General features: G+C 40.2%; 1 pseudogene; it reads right to left on the reverse strand.

Annotated features, from left to right (window-relative positions):
* Positions 1 to 22,711, reverse strand: part of LOC100617687 (zinc finger protein 420-like) — a 60,470-nt pseudogene that overhangs the window by 32,448 nt on the left and 5,311 nt on the right.

Raw genomic sequence — 22,711 nt, forward strand, 5'->3', positions numbered from 1 at the left:
TAGGGAGAATAGGTTTACCCTCCTGAGCAATCCAGACGCCTTTGATCAGTTTAGCGCCTAGCTGCTCTTTCTATGACTGTATCTCTTCTCCATTGTAGGCTTCACTGAGATTATGCCTTTCGATCAGAGAAATTCAGCTCACGGTGGGGACCGAACCCAGCAGCATATTTCGATGCTATGCCTGCCCTGAGCTTCCCTAGGGACATTCTGTCCTTTCTATGCGTGTGTGCCTTACAATGGATTATGGCCACCTCTTTAGGAAAGTCTACAGCACTTACAACTCTAGGGCCATGAGCAGACCATTGAGCTCGGCTCCCTGGGCGCTGACATGACTTGGCAGTGATGCATGCCAAAGCGTTCTGTCATGGTCAACGACTGCTGCCCCTGTGAATTTTCTCCCATTGCGAACATAGGAGGACCCATCTGAGTATAACTTATTTATGGATCGACAAGGGGTGTGTCTTTAAGGCGTTCCTTCGGCCTATGCATGAGTTCCATTTTGATCACAATCATGTAATACTTCACCCACTGGCAAATCAGGAATCAGAGTCGCTGGGTTCAATGGTGCACGTCTATGAATTGTGATGTTATCATTGTCTAACAGAATGACTTCATTCTGGAATGTTCTTGCATCAGTGAATGAATGCATATTCTGCGACCGTAACAGTTTTTCAATTTGGTGTGCAGACTACATGTACAATTTACATCCCAGTACTGTGTCATAGGAATCCTTGACCAGTAGAGCTTTAACGATTATGCTCCTGAGGCAATGCACAATTCCTTGTGCAACCTTGTCAAGGATAGAACTGTAAAACGCAATTTTGAACTGGCTAAGAGACAGAAAGGAGGATCAGTGGAATAGATTTGGGGTAAGTGACTTCAGCAAGACAGTCTATGAAAAACCAGCTTTGGGGACAAAAATCTACTATTCGATAAAAACTGCTGGGAAAACTGGAAGACAGTGTGGGAGAGATTAGGAATGGATCAACACCTCATAACCTACACCAAAATGATTTCAGAATGGGTGAATGACTTAAACATAAAGAAGGAAACTAAGTAAATTAGGTGAACACAGAATAGTATACATGTCAGACCTTTGGGAAGGGAAAGATTTTAAAACTAAGCAAGACTTAGAAAGAGTCGCAAAATGTAAAAAAATAATTTTGACTACATCAAATTAAAAAGTTTTTGTACAAACAAAACCAATGTAACTAAAATTGGAAGGGAAGCAACAAATTGGGAAACAATCTTTATAACAAAAACCTCTGACAAAGGCCTAATTACTCAAATTTATAAAGAGCTAAACAAGTTGTGCTGAAAGCAAAAATATTTTGAGAATCAGGGTGCAACGGTATGGTAATGTAAGCGTTACTTAAGTCCAATACTGTGTACCACCTAGCTTCTGCAGGTATTTGGGTTATGATATCATTTGGAGATGGCGTCATAGTGTGTCTTTTCCTCATAAAATTATTCAGAGCCCTCAAATCCATCACAAATCTTCAGGCAGGAGTGCCATCTCCATTTAGCTTATTCTTTTTAATAGATAAAATTGGGCTACTGTCTTCAGAGACCATAGGTCTCAATACGCCTTCCTCAAGCAAACTATTTATGATAGGTGTTATCCCTTCTTTTGCTTCTCTACTTTGCGGTATCTTAGGTGATTTTCCTTCCCTGACCTCAATCCTGACAGGAGTAATTGACTTGATCTGACCCACATCGTTTTAATGTTTTGCAAACACCCCTTGTGGTATATCTGTTGGAATGTCATCCATAGATGTTAAAACTTGAATCTTCTCAGGTTCTTCTTCTAGTTGCTCTAAGTACAACAATGGCTAGTGCTTCAGTGAATTCTTGGGTAAATGCAAATAAATTTCCCCAGATTTTTCACATTGTAATGTTGCTTGAATCTGACACAAAAAATCTCATCTTAAAAGGCTGTCTGGGTATGATGGAATCAACAGGAAGGCATGATCTATGGTGAGAGGATCCAGTTTAACCACAGAGCTTTTGAGCTCAGGGACCTGCTGTATTTGTCCTGTTGCTGCAGCTACAGAAACCATAATCACGATGTCGGTATCCCCTGAACATGTCTTTAGGACAGATTCTGAAGCACCAGGATCTAGGAGGGCCTTCTAGTTCTTCTTTCCCACCGTAATCCCTACATATGGTTCTGGCCTGTGTGTAGCAGAGTTTATTGCCACGAAATTTCTACTCATGTCTTTGCTACCCTCTGCCAGATGCATTTTTGGATCAGTTCATTCTTTTAGGTTTAATTCATCTCCTAGGAAGGCTACCTGTGAGGTAGTATTCTCTACTGCAATGGAACACGAACCGAAATCATAGCTGTTCCTCTGGCCAGATTCCCCTCTGCCACTTACAACGTCACACGGAATCCTCGGGTGTTGCTACGACCTCCATTCCATCCCCATATTCAAATTTAACCGTTATGTCACCTCCGTTACTTTGAATGGGATGATTGTGTTCAAACGTAATTTCAGCTTCATTTTCACTTAATTTTGTCTTATCTCTGTATCTGTCACTAACTCCTGCTTGAGGCTCTTGTCATTGTCCTTTTCTTTTGCACAAGTCAATCCCATTATTAAATCTACACTGAAAAAAGTTCTCTAAAAATGTTTTTATTTCATCAACACTCTTTTCCTGTTTGTGGACTATGTAGCTTTTCTGTAAGTCTCTCATCTCATTTGCAATTTGTGATGTAATTTCTTTTATTTCTTTTTCTGTCTCTCTCACTTGTTCCTGCCTTTCCCTTGCTTTATTGCAATAGCTTTCACTCACAGATTCACTTTCTTGCACTGAGTTTTCACCATTTCCCAACTTTTTTTCTATTAGTTTTAACTGCAGCCTCATTCTCACGACTTCTTCTATCTCCATTTGACTCACAAAATACCTTAAAGGCCTGGCTTCATAACTCTTCCCTAACCATGTCTGAGTACTTAGGTCGGGCTCCAGCTTTTATAGCCTGTTGCATCTCATGCAAGTGCAGAGCTTGCTTTGAGGACTTTAACGTGCAGTGAGAAGAGCAAGAGGACTTTTTGTACCTAGTTTGTGTATTTCGTGTGTTCTTACTAGTCCCATGTTCCTTCTTTAAAAGCACTTTTTAATCAAGTGGCCTTTCTTGGGGCAAAAGAAACATTCCCTGGTTTCTCTCTGCACTGGTTTTTGTCTGCAACCAGGTTTCTTGTAACTAGATGTTGTGTAAGTCTTAACCGTGCTTAGATTCTTGATTTCTTCTGTCTCCTGATCATTAGGATGTTTCTCAGTCATTTCTAATTTTTCTTTTAGGTCCCAGACTTGTTTGTTTTCTTCTGATTTACTATAACGTAAGTTGTTGTCTCATGCAATTCTATCAGGCCAACCGAGTCATACTTAGGGAAATAGTGCTTGAAGAAATTTTTTTAATTAGGTGTGCAACCCCTTAGAAATTGTCTATGAACGTGGCTTACAGACCCTTCACTATTAGCTTCTTTCCCCAAAATTGAATCTATCATCTCTGACAGACGGTCAGTGTATGTGGCAGGATGTTCCCCTTTATTCTGCAAGATCTTATCGAACACAGCCCATGCATTTAGTTTTGAACAGCATTGTTTTATGGCCTCTAGTAAATCTTCCCTGCATTTTCTTAGGTAAGACATGCTGGTAGGGTAACTAAAGTCCAGATTTCCCCTCAGTTCCTTAGTTGGCCAGCTAGTTAAATTGCTATCAGATCTCGTCTTCTCCAGGAATCCCCTTTGTTCAGGGCTAAATAACTCCAAAGGGAGAAACTCCACATCCTCAAAATCAGGATCAAAGATCCTAAAAGCTCGTTTAAATTCCTTTTGAGATTTGAAAGGATTTTCTACAAATTTTGGGAAACGTCTTTTTATGCATTCAAGTTCCTGTGCGGTGAACTGCCGATGGACCTTAGACTGCAGTATACCAGCCGTTGATAATAAATTAGTGACTTCTTTTAAAGGACAGATTTTCTCAGGTTCACCAGCAGACACAGTGTCCTTGTCACCTTCATTTCCCTTATCAGTGACTGTAGCTGTCTTTACATCAAAGATAGTGTCAGTCTGTTCATTGTCCTTGACAATAACCTGATCTAGCCCTTTTCCTTAATCAATTCCAGGTTATCAATAGCCAGTATCTTTTCTGCCTTCAGAGGAACCACAGATCTGAAGTTCTTCTTTACTTGGGTCAGAATCTGAAGGACAGCCATAAGGAGCACATAGACATGAGACAGTATTTGCCAGAGTACCAGTTCAGTTTGGAATGGCAACTGGAAAATAGACATTGTTATGTTGCCTATATAATCAATAGATTCCACAATCATGTGGGTCATTCTGCTGTACAGTTTATTGTAGACCCAGAAACAAGCAATGACAGCAATCACCACGAATCCACAAACAACTTGTTTGAACATCTTTTCTCGTTTCTACTCTGCCTTTCTAAGCATTGTGAGGTTCAGTCAATCTTCGAGGTGCCAATTGTATTAGAAATCTCTCTTCCTTCATGCCTCTTTCACAACAGCTCATACACATCTCACAGGTACAGGGAGATGTATGTAGAATAATAATTTATTTTATATCCATTACAGGGAAAAAAAAATTTCTAATAATAATTTTTTTTTTTGTTACAAATACTCTCCTTCCCCCATTCCGCTTCCCTGAGTGAACAATCTGACGTAGACTTTACATGAGCAATCACATAAAATATTTTTCCTCATTAGTCATTTTGGGGAAGAAATCTCAATCTAAAGAAAATGAAAGTAAGGAAAAAAAGAAAACACATTTTGATTTGAATTCAGAGTCCATCAATTCTTTCTCTGGAAGCAAATAGTTTTCCTCATCACAAGTCCATTGGGATTGTCTTACAACACTGAATTGCTGAGAACAGCTGAGAAACACCAAATTGTAAATGTTACCCTAAAACTACATTTCCTGGGAGCCCACTATGAATGTTGGATTTAGCTATCTCCTGATTGTAACAATGAAGATACTTAAGCTCTTCCTTCATTGTTAAGATTAAATTATAATCCTCTGATTGTAACAATGAAGGTACTTAGCTATTCCTTTATTGGAAAGATTGAATTATAATCCACAAATCTATTTTTAGATTTTAATCCCCAAAAGGTGGTAATTCAGTATTTCAACTTTATCTACCCATTTTAACTACAAAAAGGTGTTAACTAACTACAAAAGGTGAACTCACAAAAAAAGGTGTTAAGTAACCCAAAAAGCTATAATCTAATGAAAGAAATTGTGAATGAAAATTAATTACTAAAGTAAAATGTAATTTATTGTAGTTTTGTTTATAATAGAGGGAACATATTAAGGAGGGGAGAGAGAGACCACAAAATTAAAATATTCAGAGCCCAACCACAATTAAAATTTAAGACCACTGGCGTCCTGTCATTACATACTTCCTATATATAGACAGGGGATATTAGGCAGTGGGGCTGCTGATCCTGCTCTCTTTACTTCCTGTTGGAGACTATCGTGGTAAGCAGGGATTTTGTAAAGGTTGATTAGCTATGGTCACGTGGTTTTTTTAATTTGTTAATTTTTATTCCTTTATTTCTTATGATAATTAAAAAACTGTCTAAAACATATTTTTATCATTTGAGATTAATTTTAATTTTTATAATGTTGTCAACCAGAAATTGGAAAATTCTCAATTTTTTTAAGATAGCCTAGATATATTTTTTAAGTCATGTTTCTCCTACCATAGCTTTTACACACACACACAATCTCACACCCTTGCAAAGTCAGAGAAAACTACAAACTCTTTTCAAAGCTGCTACTCTACTTCTGCTGATTTTCCCCCTAATTTTTGCCAGTTGCCCACTCTACTGGCCCAGTTGATTTAGTTTGACGGACTTAACTGGGGACTCTTGGAGAAGAAGGGATAAGCTGCTTCTGGTGCCCATCTGCTTGAGTGGCATCCCTCGCTGCTATTACTGACACTACTGCTGCCAATCCGGCCTCCTGGATAATCCCAGCAATCCACTTCTTATCTTCCTGATCCCAGTTGCTCCTGATCTTGATCACTCATCTCCCAACCCTTGCCCTAGCCATGGCCCCAGCTCTGGCTGATGTTGCTATTCCTTTTGGTGCTTCTGGTAGTTGAAAGAGTGTCTTTGGAAGTCACAAACTGGAAGTCCTTGGAGTTGCTATCTAGGCAGCTGGCAAAACCTGAGGTGTACTTTCCTTAGGCAATACTTAGCCTCCTAACTCCCTGTCTCTGTGTCAGAGGAAGCAAACTGCTTCCTAGCATTTACCTCCATGAGAGACGGAGAAGGAAGGTTACTCTTCCAAAGAGGAAGTAAAATTGCAAGCACGGTACACTCTATGAAAGAGCAGTACCTTGCCTATTTCAAAGAGCTTCCAGTTTAGGACAATTTTTCTTCCTACCATTCCTTGGAGCACTGGTCCTTTCAATTATCTTGCCTGACATTCAGGGGTGAAATTCATCTCCCTACAACCCTTTGCCATTTGAAACTGCCCAGTCTCTAAGATTCATCCAATTTGGGATTCCTCCCCACTATATTCAGCAAGGAATTCTCCCTCACTGAGACAAAAGGAACCTGAATGGATAGGGAAGGAACTTTAGAACCTTGAGGTGAAATTTTAAGTCTTTTCAGACACAATTATTTTATGAAAGTCTCTATATTATTGTATTTTGCTGATTGTTCTGAGATTTAATTTTGTTGTTTTCAAGATCATATATTTATCTGATCAATACTATTCTCTTACACTGAATCATTTTAATCTACTGTTTTGGCAATTAGATATACTGTTACCTTTCCTCTATAACTACTAAAGAAAATGTTGTAAAAGCCCATAAACAGCCTTTTCCTCCATTTTGCTTTTGTTAATTGTCACATAGATGATGGATAAATTCTGTCAACCTGTTTAACAACCTTTGGAGAAATTAATGAGCTAAATATCTTTAATTGATTTTAAGGGATTCTCAGAGATGATTTTTAGATTTTATTTCCATAGCTCTGACTGATCATCTTGCCTGCCTCTGAGTTATTTGTAACAAGAGGTAAAGGGTCCATTTTCGTAGCTGAAGTGAAGTGCAACTATATCCCCACCTCCTCATTTGTGAAAATGTAAATGGATGGGATATATCAGTCTCATACCAGAGGAACTAGGAAATTGTTCTTAGGGTGTCATACCCCAAGACAGAGCATCTCATTTGTAAGTCTTCAACTCACTCTACATTTCCACCAGAATGATCCAGATTCTTGGTGAGGTTTTTAGACCCAACATGAACAGTAAAGAGTTTTGTGTCTTTTCTAGACTCCCCTACTACATTTGGTAATGATGGGAGTAATAGTTTAAATAAGTAAACACACACACACACACACACACACACAAGCCAACGTTGAAAGATTTCCTACACCTGAAAAACTTGTGACAAGTATCCATTAGCTTCTAAGGTTTTGTTTTTTTTTATTTCATACAGCAGATATGTGAATCCTAATGATAGTGAGTTTCTTTGCTATCGTAATTTAACTGGGTTAATTGTGAATTTGGGGGACTTTGGTACTTCTTGAATGTGCATTACCTGTTGTACTACCATTGTTTATGAAAACTATTACTTTGTGAAAATCATTTGCACTCACACAGTGGATCATGGTCAAGCTTGAAAAGGAAATGGATCTCATTTTTGATGAGGAATGATTTTAAAACTTTCTTCTTGTTGTGTCTGATTCCTGGAGAAGGTAATACGAGCACAGTCAAGGAGACAATTCCTGTGGAATTGAAGTAATTTTGAGCCAAGACAAGAAGACTTGAACTTGTTTGGGGTTCAAGGTTGCGGCTGTTTTGAAATATGTCAAAGGTAGGTCTTCCTTGTCCCACATTCTACCAAGTATCTCAATTTTACTCCTACCCGGATCCCATGAATCTAGTCCCTTTTCTGTCTTTCATACTGTGCGAAACATTCTGTAGTCCTGGCTACTGATTGGGTAAGTGCATACTTGCATAAGTCATTTTAATTAGGCTCTGATTCAAGGGCAAGCTAGCTATAGGTTTATTTTCCTTTAGTTGAGAATTTTTACACATAAGATTTTGATATTTTGTATTTCATTCTGTAAAGATTAAAATTTAGGGGAGATAGGGAGACTGAGGCAGGTAGAAATTAGTTTCTCTCTGCAAGGAGTATTATATTTTTTAGAGGTTTATTAAAGGTTAAAGATTAAAAATATACAAGTAAGAAACATGTGCCTAGGCCAGAGGCCTAGACAAAATAACCTCACATCACGCAAGAGACGCTCCTGCTGCAAAACGGCAGTCCAAAAGAGCCAAGACCTCCTTCAAAAGCCTTTGAATCCGCTTAAATACCTTCTTGATCTCGGCCCAGGTGAGATTACAAGGCATTCTGGGGAAGTGGAGCAAAGGCTCATGGGGATTGTAGTCCTGTATTGGAGTCTATTTTTTACAATTCGCAAGTCATTTTTTCTCTTTTATATGGATCTTTAAAATGTTTTTGATGTCTCTTGTGTGGAAGAGGCATGAAAAAAAAAAGAGAACTTCAAGTTTGAAACACAAGAGTAAAGGACCTCAGCTGTCAATCAAGGTGAACACCCCCCAAAATAGAATGTTCCCAGGGAAGGAAGTTGGAGCCTGGCCAGAGGAGATAAACTGAAAGACTTCTTCTGGGGTGGGAGGGTCTGACCAAAGGGGAGACTGGCTTTTTCCTGACCTAGGCAAAGAGAGACCTTTATGGCCTTTGACAGAGTCTGGACTTGAATGACTCAAGCAGAGATTATCTGGCTGGTTTTAAAGAAGAAAAAAAGAAAAATAGTTGTCCTCCACACTCTCTAACTATCCCTATGTTACAGTTGGGACAGGACTGACAATCCCTATCCCTATCCCCTCAATCGCCATCCTGTTGTTCCCAATAAACACCATTACTTGAGAAAGGAAAAGAAAGGGGTTTTTCCTCATAAATCTCACAATCCACTCGGGGGGGAGGGGGGGCGCAAAGCCAAAGGCTTCAAGAAGAGGGTGGTTAAGGAAGGGGAAAGGTAGGAAATATCTTGCCATCAATAGTGATCAATAGGCAACCCCAGAGTACCCCTCTAGTAGTATCTCTCTATCTCACAGAAGTACCACTATCTCCATTACAACTAGGCACTCTCAGGTATCCTCTAGTATCCATTTACCACAACTAGAAATATTCTACACAGGATTATTTTTCTAATACAATTCGCACGTCGAAGTTGACTGAACCCCACAAGCCTTTGACAGGCAGAGTAGTAAAGAAAGAAAGAAACAATGTTCAAACAAGTTATTTTTGGAGTGGTGGTCATTGCAGGCATCGCTTGTTTCTGGGTCTACCACATATTGTACAGCAGAATGACCCATATGATTGTGGAAATTATTGATTATACAGGCAATACAACAATGTCTGTTTTGCAGTTGCCTTTCCAAACAGACCCTATATTCTGGCTCAAGTGTATGTACTTTTAATGGCTGTCTTGCAGATTCTTAACACAACTTAAGAAGATCTTTAGATTTGTGATTCTCCTTAAGGCAGAAAAGATACTGTCTCTTGATAACAACCTGGAAAGCATGATTAAGGTTGTGTTTGAGGAATTGATTAAGGAAAAAGGGCTAGATCAGGTTGTAGGCAAGGACAATGGGCAGAGAATGTATCTAAGTAAAATGAAAGTGACAATGAGAATAAGCCTGACTGTGAACCTGAGAAACATGAACATGAACAGCTGCTGTGATACACATAGACAATTCACCCCACAGGAACTTCAATCCATAAAGAGCCGTTTCCTAAAATTTATAGAAAATCCTTTCAAATCTCAAAAGAAGTTGAAACGTGCTTTCAGGATCTTTGATCCTGATTTTGAAGATGTAGAGTTCCTACTATCAGAACTGTTCAGCCCCCATGAACAAAGGCAATTCCTGGAGAAGACAAGATCTGATAGCAATTTAACTAGCTGGCCAACTGTGGAGCAAAGGGTAGGATATGAACTTTGCTAACCCTACTTGCATGTCCTACCTAAGAAAATTCAGGGAGGACTTGCTATAGGTCATAAACAATGCTGTTCAAAATATAATGCATAGGCTAGGTTTGACAAGATCTTGCAGAACATCCTGCCACATTCATAGACCGTCTGTCAGAGATGGTAGATTCAATCTTAGGTCTAAAAGCCGATAGTGAAGAGTCTGCTAGCCATGAATGTAGACAATTGCTAAGGGGTTGCACACCTAAGTTGAACATTTTTTTCAAGCACTATTTCGCTAAGTATGATTCGGTCACTCTGATTGAATTGTGTGAAGCAGCAACTTACTTGCATGAGAATGAGTCAGAACAAAGTAAACAAGTTCAGGATCTAAAAGAAAAGTTAGAAAGGACAGAGAATAATCTTAAACAAAAGTAGATTGAAGAAGTCAAGAGACTGAAAACGGTTAAGACATACACAACATCTATTTACAAGAAACCTAGTTACAAGGAAAGACCAGTGCAGAGAGAAACTAGGGAATGTTTCTTTTGTCACAGGAAAAGTCACCTGATTAGAAATTGTTTTTTAAAGAAGAAACATGAGATTCCTAATGAGAACAAACAAAATTCACAAACTAGGTACAAGAAGTCCCCTTGTGGTTTACATTGCAAATTAAAGTCCTCAAAGCAAGCTAATGATTTGCAAGAGATGCAATTAACTCTGGAGCAAAACCTAAGTACTGTGATATGGTTAGGAAAGTGTTATGAAGCCAGGACCATATGATATTTAGTGTGACAAATGGAGATAGAAGTAATGGTGACAATGAGGCTGCAGCTGAATATAGTAAAACAAAGTTGGGAAATGGTGTAAAATTTGTGCAAGAAAGTGTATTTGTGAATGATAGTATATGCATTAAAACAAGAGAAAGGCAGAGACAGATTAAACAGACAGAACTAGAAATAAAAGGGATTATTTCAGAAACAGTATGAGATGGGGTGTATGGGGTGCTCAGGGAGGGGTAATATCTCTGGTATGGAGGGCTTGTCGTGCCCTCCTAGGGCAGCTCTCCAGCCACTGACCTTCAACTGACACCCAGCTCTCACTTGTGGCTCCCAGTAGCTGCTAGCATGCGGCAATGGCCACACCCCGGGCAACGGCTTCGACAGGCCAGCTAAACCTTGTGAGGGTAGCCATCGGGTCGACGTCGACCCCCGGTGAACCAAGGCTTTGCTCACCCAGCATGTGAAGACTGCTTCGGCGGAACAGACGGAAGAAACCAATAAGAAGGTTCAACGGCTGAGAGGGCGACGCAACGAAGCACTGTGGAGTGCTCAGGGCGTGATGGAGCACAAAAGACAACACGGCCACCCAATGCAGCTGAGGAAGTCTCCAGGTGTAACGACTTTTCGTGCCACTGGACCCAGGCTTCCAACGTCGAGAGAGTGGAACTGTCTCTGTGCATCGACTTTTCCACTTAAATCTTCACGCACAAGTGTCTTTGTGCACAAAAACGCACAAAGACAATCGTCATCCTCGGTTCGAGAGACAACCAACAAATGAGATGAGAGACTTTGACAAAATATGACAGTAATTACAAGAGAAAAGTGTCTGAATGAAATCAAATCTTTCTTAAGAGAACTTTTTCCAGTGTAGAGTGGATAATGGGATTGAATTAAGCAAAGGAAAAAGAAAAATAAGCCACAAGAACTCAAGCAAAATTTTGTGGCAAATACAAGGATACATGATTTCAATTCCTTAAAGGTTACTGTTCCTAAATAAGAAAATATAAAGGCTTTAAAATCATTCACAGATTTGTATCATGACATACCACCAAACTTAGTTAATTCTGTAAATAGTTACATGGCAAAGGTACCCATAGAAAATACATCTAATTTGAATCCTGAAGCTGAAACCTTCCATTGAGCAATTAGTGATTTAGAGAAGGAAATATTAACTAAAACTGGAGCTGACATTACTTTTGAAAATAATTATCCTATTCAAAGTATTGGAGGTGACATTACAATTAAATTTGAAAAGGAGGATGGAATGGCAGTCTTAGTAACATCCAAGGATTCAGTTGGTGCCAACCTTCTAAGGGGCACAGGGGAATCTGACCAAAGCAACTGCTGGGATTTAGGTTCATGTTCCACTGTAGTAGAGAATGCAACCTCCAATGTAGACTTCATGGGACACGAATCGAATCAAGAAGAATTAACTAAGTTATACATACATAGCAAAGACATGAACACTGATTCAGTGGTTATGAACACCTTAGCTACAAATTCAGAAACATTTGTCTGTAGTGCAGGACAGAGTGAAGGCACACATCCTACTACTGATACACGGGGAAATGCAGAAGTAGAAACCTTATTCCCAGAACAAAATACTGAAAGAGGGAAAGATTCCTATCTCGACACAGTCAAATAAGAATGAAGATAAACATAAACCTCAGACTAGTGGCAGAGTAGGATCTATGACTATTAACATTATAGTAGATCTGCAAGAAGAAGCTACCCCATACCATTAACTTACCAATTCAAAATTAAATTCTAAAGCTTAGTAATGACAAACTACCTGAAACCGATTTGAGAAACACAGAAGCTGGTGACATGGGCTTAGTTCACATTGCAAAGTCAGAGTTGCCAACATCTGGCAAAAGTTTACATAGCACTGAGTAAAATCCTAAGAAGAGAGTATATGGATTTAGTGATTCAGATTCAGATGCTGAATCAGAAGGAATATCAGAAGGCATGATAATAACGGATGAAGATGATGTAGAACAAAGGCCTCAATTTTATAAGCTTTATGAAGAGGTAGACGAAGAAGGGGATGTGTGGGACACTAGTGAGAAGACAGAATACCTGGACCCAGTGCAAACAAAATCTTACCAAGACTATGACGAGGAATTATTCTTTGGGCACTGAACAAGTTGCATATCATTGGAAGAAATTTATGCAAGCTTAGGGGTTGATAATGAAGATGACTTTATAGAGAAGTTGAATTACATGGCTTGTACAGATACAGGTTTTGAATGGGAAGGTGGATATCAAGAAACATATTGAAGAACTGGAGGAAGAGATACACAATTTCACTTCTATTCTCTAACTTCACAAATATGACAAGTATCATTCATGCTGTAATAGTGACACTGTAAAAATTAAATTTAGATTCTCTACTAAAAGTATTATTTTTATGAGTTTTATTAAAGATTATTAGAATTAAGAAATAAAGAAAATACAAAATAAGAGGCACAGAGCCCATTCAGAGCCACTTATATCTTGCCTGCGTGTGCTTAGAAGTGGAAGCAGAGAGACCCAGTAGGCGGTACAGTCAGTTTAAATACCCACTTTGTTCTCAGCCCAGGTGAGGACTCTGGTGAGATTTTAGGAAATTCTGGGCAACACCAAGATTTGTTGGAGTTCCACAGGGTAACATACTACACAAAACCTTATGTGAATGAAGACTAGTCTTAGGTAGCATAGAAAATAAGTTATTCCAGCAAAAGAAGAACAAGTAATTCATCAACAAGAACACTCCTAACCTTGTAGCATAAAAACTCCAACTCCATAAATAGGACAGACGCAAACATCTAGAATGCTAGAGAAGCATGGATTCACATTGGTTGGATTTATCTCAGATTTTAACACCAAGTTATAGATGAGAACTGAAAAAGGTTATCCATATCTCTCAACTTTTATCCTTAGCAAACAGTCTCTACCGGGGGAAGGAAGAGAGAGAGGGTATACCAGGAAGTTATTATCTCATAATTTCAGATACCTCACATATCATCAGTGAAGATACATACAAATGATATATGAAAAAAAAAAAACAGACCTAGTCATGAAAAGCAACATGAATAGCCCAAAAAGAAATCAAAACCAGTCCTTGTAAATGAAAACTAATGAAAACAAAGGAAAGCACATGAGAGTACTTGCCACCAGAATACAGACAAGGGAGCACTGCACATGCTGAAATGATGAAAGGATAACACCCCTGAAGCAAATACAGCCAGTAATGCAGACAAAAGGAAAACGTGCATTTGAAAGTTTAGCAGTCATATAGAAGCCTCGATATAATTTTATACATAGTCTCTGCCAGCCAACCACCGTGACGGAACAGAAAGAAACAAAGTTATTGCAAAGGAATGCATCATTTTCTAAATTCTATCTCCAAGAAATGAGTACAGGAACTATACAAGAAATGATTACAGTAACCACATAATAAATAACCTCGCAAAGAGTGACATAGCAAAAAAATTAGAAATGACAAATCATTATTCTTAACAAAATCTTGAGAACTTATGCATAATGCTCACACCCGTCCATGAAAAACACATGTACAGCTTACTTGCAGGCATGATGTACATATGCAAATCTTACCCTCATGCATGAAGAGGACACATGTAATCCTTACTTTCACACATTAAGATTGATAAATTCTAACAAACATTCATAAAGATTCCTTCTTACTTCCATGCAATAGTAAATCATGCTTGAACACATAAAAATCTTACATGCATACATGTTTCTGGTTCCTGATTATTCCAGTGGATCCTGATTTGAAGAACACGTCTTCAATCAAGACTGGAAGGTGAAGAGTGTCATGCTGACCAGAGAGGAAGACAGAGTTCTACAATCAGTATAAAAGGACATGGAAGGACTTTGGAACTTTGAAATTTTGGAACTTTTGATCACAAGGATATATAAGAATGTGTCATACATGTTAACATCACATATATGCACGCACATGCTACATAGAATTACACTGAAGTAAGATAGCTCATGGAATGGGTAAGTATACAATATGCATAGTTGCATGACAAAAAGACACTGATGAGAAATTCTGTGGAAAATTCAAACAGATAAAGATTTCTTTTCTGCATGAGTTTGGACAGAAATTTAGAATGATGCACATATGTAAATCTATACTAAGTACAACCTATGTACACATGTAAATACTAAGTTACTAATGAACTAATTTAATTAGAATAGTATATTAATATTCTAACTACTAACAATAGTGATAGCCTAGTGAATTTGTCCAAGGGTTAAGGAAGCAGAGACTCAAGTATAGAAGTTTGATTGCATTATGATTGTAGGTTAGCATTTGTTAGTATTAGAAAATTTTACTTAGTGAAGTGTAAACCTTAAAATTTCTTAGACTTATGAATGTTGGAAATTTCACCATTGGGAAATCTCATACTTGAAAAATTACCTACTGATAGTAAGAACTCTATTGGAATGTGAACCCCCTTGGCATGGGAGGGTCCTTCTCCTCCCTACTTAAGATTACTTTAGGACAGAAACCTTTTGCTGAACAATGGAAAGGGCTTTGACCTATGCTTAAGCATAGAACAGGAAGTTCTTTGAGTCATGATTGATTTTAGAATTGATACAATGGGATACTAAGTATCTATAAAGGTGGGGCAACTTGTAAACTTGCTTAAACCTAAAAAGGAAAAGATTTAATCAGAGTCTTCCTCTTGATGAAATTAAGTCAACCCAACAATGTTTTCCCTTCAGATCAATTGAAGAGACTGGATCTACTCAGCTGTGAATACAAATGGGCCGTCTTTTTGGTACATCTACAGTGATTGGTAGATGTGAGAACTGAGGGGAGGGAACTTAGATTTTTCCTTAAAGATAGCGGGGTCTGAGGACTCAGGTTTGGTTTTCTCTGAAGGAGGTCTGAAAGGGAGGTTCTTGCTCTAGAGAGAGGCTGGAAGAGAGGCTTTCTCTGGGGAGGCTGGAAGGAGAACTCAGGAGGAGTCAGAGGGAGAGCTTGAAGGAGGACTCAGGAGGAGAGGTCTTGAGGAGGAAGATTCTCTTGAAGGTGGAGACTGAGGTTGGAGATTCTCTTGGAGACTCAGGTTGGAGGAGCTCTTGGAGACTCAGGTGGTCTTGGGAGAAGGATTTGGGGAGACTCTCTATTTGAGGAAGGACGCTGACCTGGTGTCATTAGAAGCCTTACCTAGAGAGATCTTGGGTGAGTGATAAAACCAACTGACTGATTTATCTCTTAGGACTGAGGTCTAGGCCTTATTGGCTTGAGGCCCTTCATGCTTATTCCTTTCTTACTTTCTCTCTTTTTCTATTGATTAATCAGTGTATTATAAATTAAATTTCTCTATAAAACCCAGTTGGCTTGGGCATATTCATAATTTGGGAATATATTCCCTTGCTCCACTAATTTAAATCTAACAGAAGTTATAGACATTAGGAAATAGGACAATTGCATATTTTGAAAGTTAGGGAAATTGTTGGAATGTTTTGAAAAATTGTTACAGGATTTGTTATGTAAAACTATGTTCATATAAATGCCTTACCTAAAAGATTTTCCTATAATCCAATCTTAGCATAGCATCTAGGTAGACAGAATAGCTAAGATAAGTTAAGATTTTAATATTTTCGGGGGGCAGGGTAAGGGAATATTTAGATTTGAGGATAGATAGAATTATAATAAAGGTATCATTAAAAAATACATGGTGCATTTTTTTTTTAAAGAAGAAAAGGGGGGAATGTGGAAGAGGCATAGAGAAAGAGAGAACTTTAAAAGCACTTTAAAAGCACTTTTTAATCAAGTGGCCTTTCTTGGGGCAAAAGAAACATTCCCTAGTTTCTCTCTGCACTGGTTTTTGTCTGTAACCAGGTTTCTTGTAACTAGATGTTGTGTAAGTCTTAACCGTGCTTAGATTCTTGATTTCTTCTATCTCCTGATCATTAAGATGTTTCTCAGTCGTTTCTAATTTTTCTTTTAGGTCCCAGACTTGTTTGTTTTCTTCTGATTTACTATAACGTAAGTTGTTGTCTCATGCAATTCTATCAGGCCAACCGAGTCATACTTAGGGAAATAGTGCTTGAAGAAATTTTTTTAATAACTGCATGATGTCATTTTAATTAGGCCCTTATGCAAGGGCGAGCTAGCTATAGGTTTATTTTCCTTTACTTAGAACTTTTACACACAAGACTTTGATATTTTGTATTTCTTTCACAAGTCATTTTTTTCCTCTTTTATTGGGATTTTATGTTTTGGATGTCTCCTGTGTGGAAGAGTCATGAAGAGAGAAGTTCATGCTTGCAACACAAGAGTAAAGGACCTCATCTGTCAATCAAGGTGCACATTCCAAAATAGAATGTTCCCAGGAAAGGCAATTGGAGCCTGGCCAGAGGAGATGAACTGAAAGACTTCTTCTCTGGGGTGGGTTTCTGACCAAAGGGGAGACTGGCTTTTTCCTGATCTAGGCAAAGAGAGACCTTTGTGGCCTTTGACAAAGTCTGGACTTGAATGACTCAAGCAGAGATTTATCTGGCTGGTTTAAAGAAGAAAAGAAGAAAAATACTTGTCTTCCACACTCTCTAACTGTCCCTATGTTACAGTTGGGACAGGACTGACATTTCCCAAAACCCTCCTAATTCTCCTTATAGATTAGGGACATCCCTATCTCTTTTACCTCAATGCCCATCCTCTTGTTCCCAATAAACCCCCTTACTTGAGAAAGGAAAAGAAAGGAGATTTTCCCCATAAATCTCACAGTCCACTCAGGGGGAGAAGGGCAAAGTCAAAGGCTTCAAGAAGAGGGTGGTTAAGGGAGGGGAAGGGAGGAGGGTAGGAAATATCTTGATCTATTAAACATCAATAGTGATCAATACACAACCCCAGAGTAACCCTCTAGTGGTATCTCTCTATCTCTCAGAAGTATCTCCATTACAACTAGGTACCCTCAGGTTTCTCCTAGTATCTCTCTAGTCAGCCAGAGTATCCATTTACCACATCCAGAAATATTCCTCACAGATTATATTTTTCTAATACACTTGCCAATTGATTAATATACCTCTCGATTCAGCCTTGCATCACTGATTTCTGTGTTTCTCAACATCCTCCTCAGGAGGAATGTATTATTACTCTAAAATGCAAAGTTTAAATTCTTTTGAGAGAAACCTCAGGATAAGAAACATGCTACTTCCCTGAATCGTTCATTACTTAAAACAGAAAAACTTCTGCACAGAACCTTAAACTCTGTTTCCCTCAGTTTGCTCTACTGTGAGATGTGGAGAATAAGAACTTTTACCCCAGAGATTTATTACACAGATGGCTGAAAGCAGATTTATAGGAGAACATAAAGCACTCCAGTCTGTCTGTATCCCATTCTTTGCCACTGAGCAGGATGCCTTTGAGGCAAGGCCAGGACGTCTCCCTCAGGACCTCCCTAAGCCTATTTGCACAGAAAACTTCCAGGCCTTCCAGAAACTCGATCCTTTCTCTCCAGCCTGTCCAACAAGGGAAGTACCAGACCAGGGAGGAATTCTATTGAACAGAGAAGGAATGTAGCCGGCTGCTGGCTCTGGTACAAACAGCTCTGCTCAAGAACACTTGAAGCTCCTCTTTTGAGAAAAAGGCCCCATTTCTGTTGGGCTCACCCCAAAGTGCTTGGACTTCCTCTGGGTCAGGGAGCTCAGTAGAAGGCCAGTGAGGGGGTCACACCATGGAGTGGATACAAGTCACATGGGAGCTATTTGGGGACCTCCCCAGCTGCCTCATTCTAGCTGTCATGGGCAAGGACCCTGACCATTCCTACAACAGGCTCCACTGGCATATACTGACCATCCAGCCCCTTCCTCTCCCCTCACACCTCCCTCCTCCTCCTCTGACCCAGGGACACTGGCCTCCTGGCTGATCCTTGGCCAAGACCTTCCATGGTTTGATTTTGGGACTTCCTAGGGACTGTCTGTCTCCCTGCTGGGAAGGTTCTTCCTCCTGCCTCTGGCGTTAGAGCTTCCTTTGAATCCCAGCTCAATCCTTCCCTCAGAAACCAATGATTTCAGCAAAACCTGAGAGTCTTCCCTCCCACAATGCCAGCCTCCATCCCACCTACACAGAGCTGGTTTGGACATGGCTGAGGGGTCTCCTTGGTCAGACTGGGGGGCTATGGAGGGCAGCTGATGGCTTCCCCCTTCCTTTGGGCTGAGCAGTGCCAGGCACACACCAGGATGTTCCTCCACACTGGCTGACTTGGATCAAGAAGTGGGAGAAAGGAAGGAGCCGGAGAGACCCAGGAAGCCTCGAGGACTTGAGGCAGAAGCCAGTGAGCAGCTCCGGGGGACAATGACTTCCCTGAGGACGGCACAGACCAGGGGACACCCTCAGGCTCAGCTCTAGGTCAGACTCAAGAGGGAACAGGTGAAAAGCAGCAGAGGAAGAAGGTGTGAGTGTCACCAGGCAAACAGAGAGAGCAAAGACACAATACCTAGCCAGGGAAGAAGGAGTTGATGGTCGTCCTTAGCTCTCACTTGTGCCCAGGGAGAAGTCTGACATGGGAGGCAGCCGCTGGGGGGAGCTCTTGTAGTCTGAGTTCCCCAGGGGCCAAGGAATCACTCCCAAAGTGGAGAAGAGCAGAGAAGAGTTGTTACTACTGCCTGGAACGTGAGGACAGAAATGGCCCAGGAAGTAGGGAGCAGCTTCCCCGTCCATCCTGTGTCAGAGCCAGGGAAGGGCCTCCCTGAATCAGAGGGCTCCCACCTGATGCTGGAATGTACTCACCTGGGCTGGGAGTCTGTCCCTCTCCAAGGCCATCCCGGGCACTCCAGGATCCCTGTAGAGGTGGCAATGTAGCCCCAGTGAGTCCCTCTGGTGAAGTTCCTCCATCTTTTCCAGGCCTCGGGTCTGTAAGGGTTAAATGAGTTTTTGTTTTTGAATATTTTATTTGAATTCATTTAGCTTAGAACATTTTCCTTGGTTACAATCATCACATTATTTCCCTCCCTCCGTTCTATCCACCCTTCCGGTAGCCGTCTAGCAATTTCACTGGGTATTACAGGTGACCTTGATCAGAACCTCTTTCTACATTGTTTGCACTAGGATGTTCATTTGGAATCTACATCCCCAGCCATATCCCCTCGACCCATGTATTCAAGCAGTTGTTTTTCTTTGGTGTTTTTACTCACAGTTTTCCCTCTTAATGTGGATAGTGTTATTTCTTGTAGATCTCTCCAAGCTGTTCAGAGTCACTGCATTGCCACTAATGGAGAAATCAATTATATTTGATTGTACCACAGTGTATCAGTCTCTGTGTACAATGTTTTCCTGGTTCTGCTCCTCTCACTCTGCATCACTTCCTAGAGGTTGTTCCAGTCTCCGTGGAACTCCTCCCCTTTATTATTCCTTTTTAGCACAATAGTATTCCATCACCAATAACATATACCACAATGTGTTCAGTCATTCCCCAATGGATGGGCATCCCCTCGTTTTCCAATTTTTGTCCACCACAAAGAGCTCAGCTATGAATATTCTTGTACATGTCTTTTTCCTTATTATCTCTTTGGGGTACAAACACAGCAGTGCTATCGCTGGATCAAAGGGCAGACACTCTTTTAGCACCCTTTGGGCATAGTTCTAAATTGGCTTCCAGAATCATTGGATCCATTCACAACTCCACCAGCAATGAATTTTATATACAATGATTTTGAATTTTTTTCCCAAAAGTTTAACTTTCTTCCATTTTTTTCTTTATGTTTTCAGTTTCTTTTCCCTATTCTTCTGATAATTGACTCATACACCCCCATAACTCAACCTTGACCCACTTCAGGGGGGGAATTGGATTTTAATAAAAATCAAAGATTAGAAAATTTTTGTGTGAGAAAGATCTTCAGGGAAAGAAGCTTGCTAACTCCTAAATCCGGAGAATGAACTGTTCGCAGAAAGATGCCTGAGAACCTACACTACATCAAGAAGATTCAGAATGAACTTTGAGTGTGGTTGAACATTTAACTTGAATATATACTCTTATGCCAAAAGGGGACTGCCCCCATTTGGTTTTTGTCAATGAGCCAAGCAAACATTGGTTTTGCTGTCTCTCTCTTCTATTCCCCTCTTATCTCTAATTACTGCAGTTTCCTCTTAGAAAATTTTGCTTACACCTGCAGTTAGAAGAATTTAAAGGTGCAGGTGATTATATTTAGTGATCAGTTGGGGAGACTAGTCCCCCAATCATCATCAGGGGGATTGTGACTTTTAGATTTTCTCCATTGTCCTTAGTCTTAGAATTCTAGCAACCAGGAATGTCTACACCCCTACTTAAGGATTAAGTGTTGAGGAGGATGGCCTATGACTGACATGTGCTAGCAAGTGACAAATAAGAAACAACTGACAGACCCCCTGAGCTGTCCTGAGTCAAGCTTAAGCTGCCCGTAGTACATGTGAGACGCAGGAAGTGATGTAAAGAATGGTCTATACATTTCATGTCACTTCCTCTAACCGAGTTCTCAATATTGTGTGGGAACTGCTGGTGGCGGTCTTTTGTGTGTGGCTTGCTAGTGAGGTGACTGGGAAAAGCTCTTTAGCGTGTATTAGGTGAGACATCTTCCCTGATCGACTTTGGTGAGGTTACTGATTCCTCCTTTCCTTGACCTCCAATTCTAGTCTGGCTTGCCTGAGCAATCCAATTCCCTTTCCTCTCTCTTCTTGATTTCTTCCTTCTATTTTAATAAACCACCATAAAAATCTCAAACTGACTGGAGTCTTTTACTGGGATTAAGCCCTGGTGACCACTAGTATGATATTTTCAGTCAACAATCCTAAATTTACCCGTAACAAGGCAAAACCCAAACCCAGCTGGCAGGGAAAGGGCCTGAGGGCTCTGCCAGAAGGGGGAGGAGGGAAGCCTGGGGAAGGGGAGCCACAGGAGGGGTTGGGAAGGAACACGGTCCAACAGAGCTCCTGGCAGGGAGGCAGGGACCCTGGAAACTCAAGAGTTCCACAGGGCAGATGAGCTTGCAGAACATAAAAATAAATTGGCGAGTTATAAAAATAAAATATTTAGATATTTAGATGGAAAAACTGTTCCAACATAGGTTCAAAACACTTCAAAACTGTTTGGATGCTTTTGATAGAGGTAATCAAAAGTATCCTCAGTGATGAAATGAAGTTCAAATATGAATTTCCCTTCAGGGACAGGTACAAGGACATAAAATGTTTATTGAAATATATAGGGATAAGTAAAGGATGTTGATCTGACTAATCTAAATTTATGCTAGCAACATAAAAAGTACCACTATTATCCTCATAAACCTTAACTTCACCTTCAAATTATTGAGTCTCGGAGACTTCTGGATAAGCATGGCGGCAGTCTAGATGCATGACAATTCCTCTCTGAAGCACCCACCAACACAGACTATCTCAAAAGGACATTAGAACCATTTTCAGGAGAATGGAGGGATCCTACAGTAGGGCACAGCACTGAAGGTAGGTAGGATTTGGGCATTTCCACACTGTAAGAGGGTGAAAAAGCTGCCACCCAAATGGGAGCCAATCTACCCTCCACCACCGCACCTACAGAGCCAGACTCAGAGCCAGCGTGCGCCAAGGAGGCCTTCCAGTATTGTAATGGTTAAAATTTCACCTTTTAAGATTGATGTAATATTGAACAATGGCCACCAAGGAATTTGCTTATGAAATTCCTAAAATGAAACACTCAAGTCAGAATGGAGTTTATGGAGGTTTAATCACAATGGGAGTAGGGAAAGGAGAGGGAGAAAAGGAGAGAGGAGAAAAGGGAAAGGGGCTACTCAACCTCTGACCAAGGCAGAGGGAGTTTAGGCCCAAAGGGCCAGGTAGAAAAGAATCAGTCCTTAACTCACGTGAGTGATCTGAAGGAAAGCTGTCTACGGGAGTCCTCCCTGTCCAAGCTTCTAACACCAACTACCGACTCCCTCTCTCCACAGGAAGTGAGCAAATTTCAGAGGC

This window comes from Monodelphis domestica, chromosome 3 (assembly GCF_027887165.1).
Source record: "Monodelphis domestica isolate mMonDom1 chromosome 3, mMonDom1.pri, whole genome shotgun sequence".
In the NCBI taxonomy this organism is placed as follows: domain Eukaryota; kingdom Metazoa; phylum Chordata; class Mammalia; order Didelphimorphia; family Didelphidae; genus Monodelphis; species Monodelphis domestica.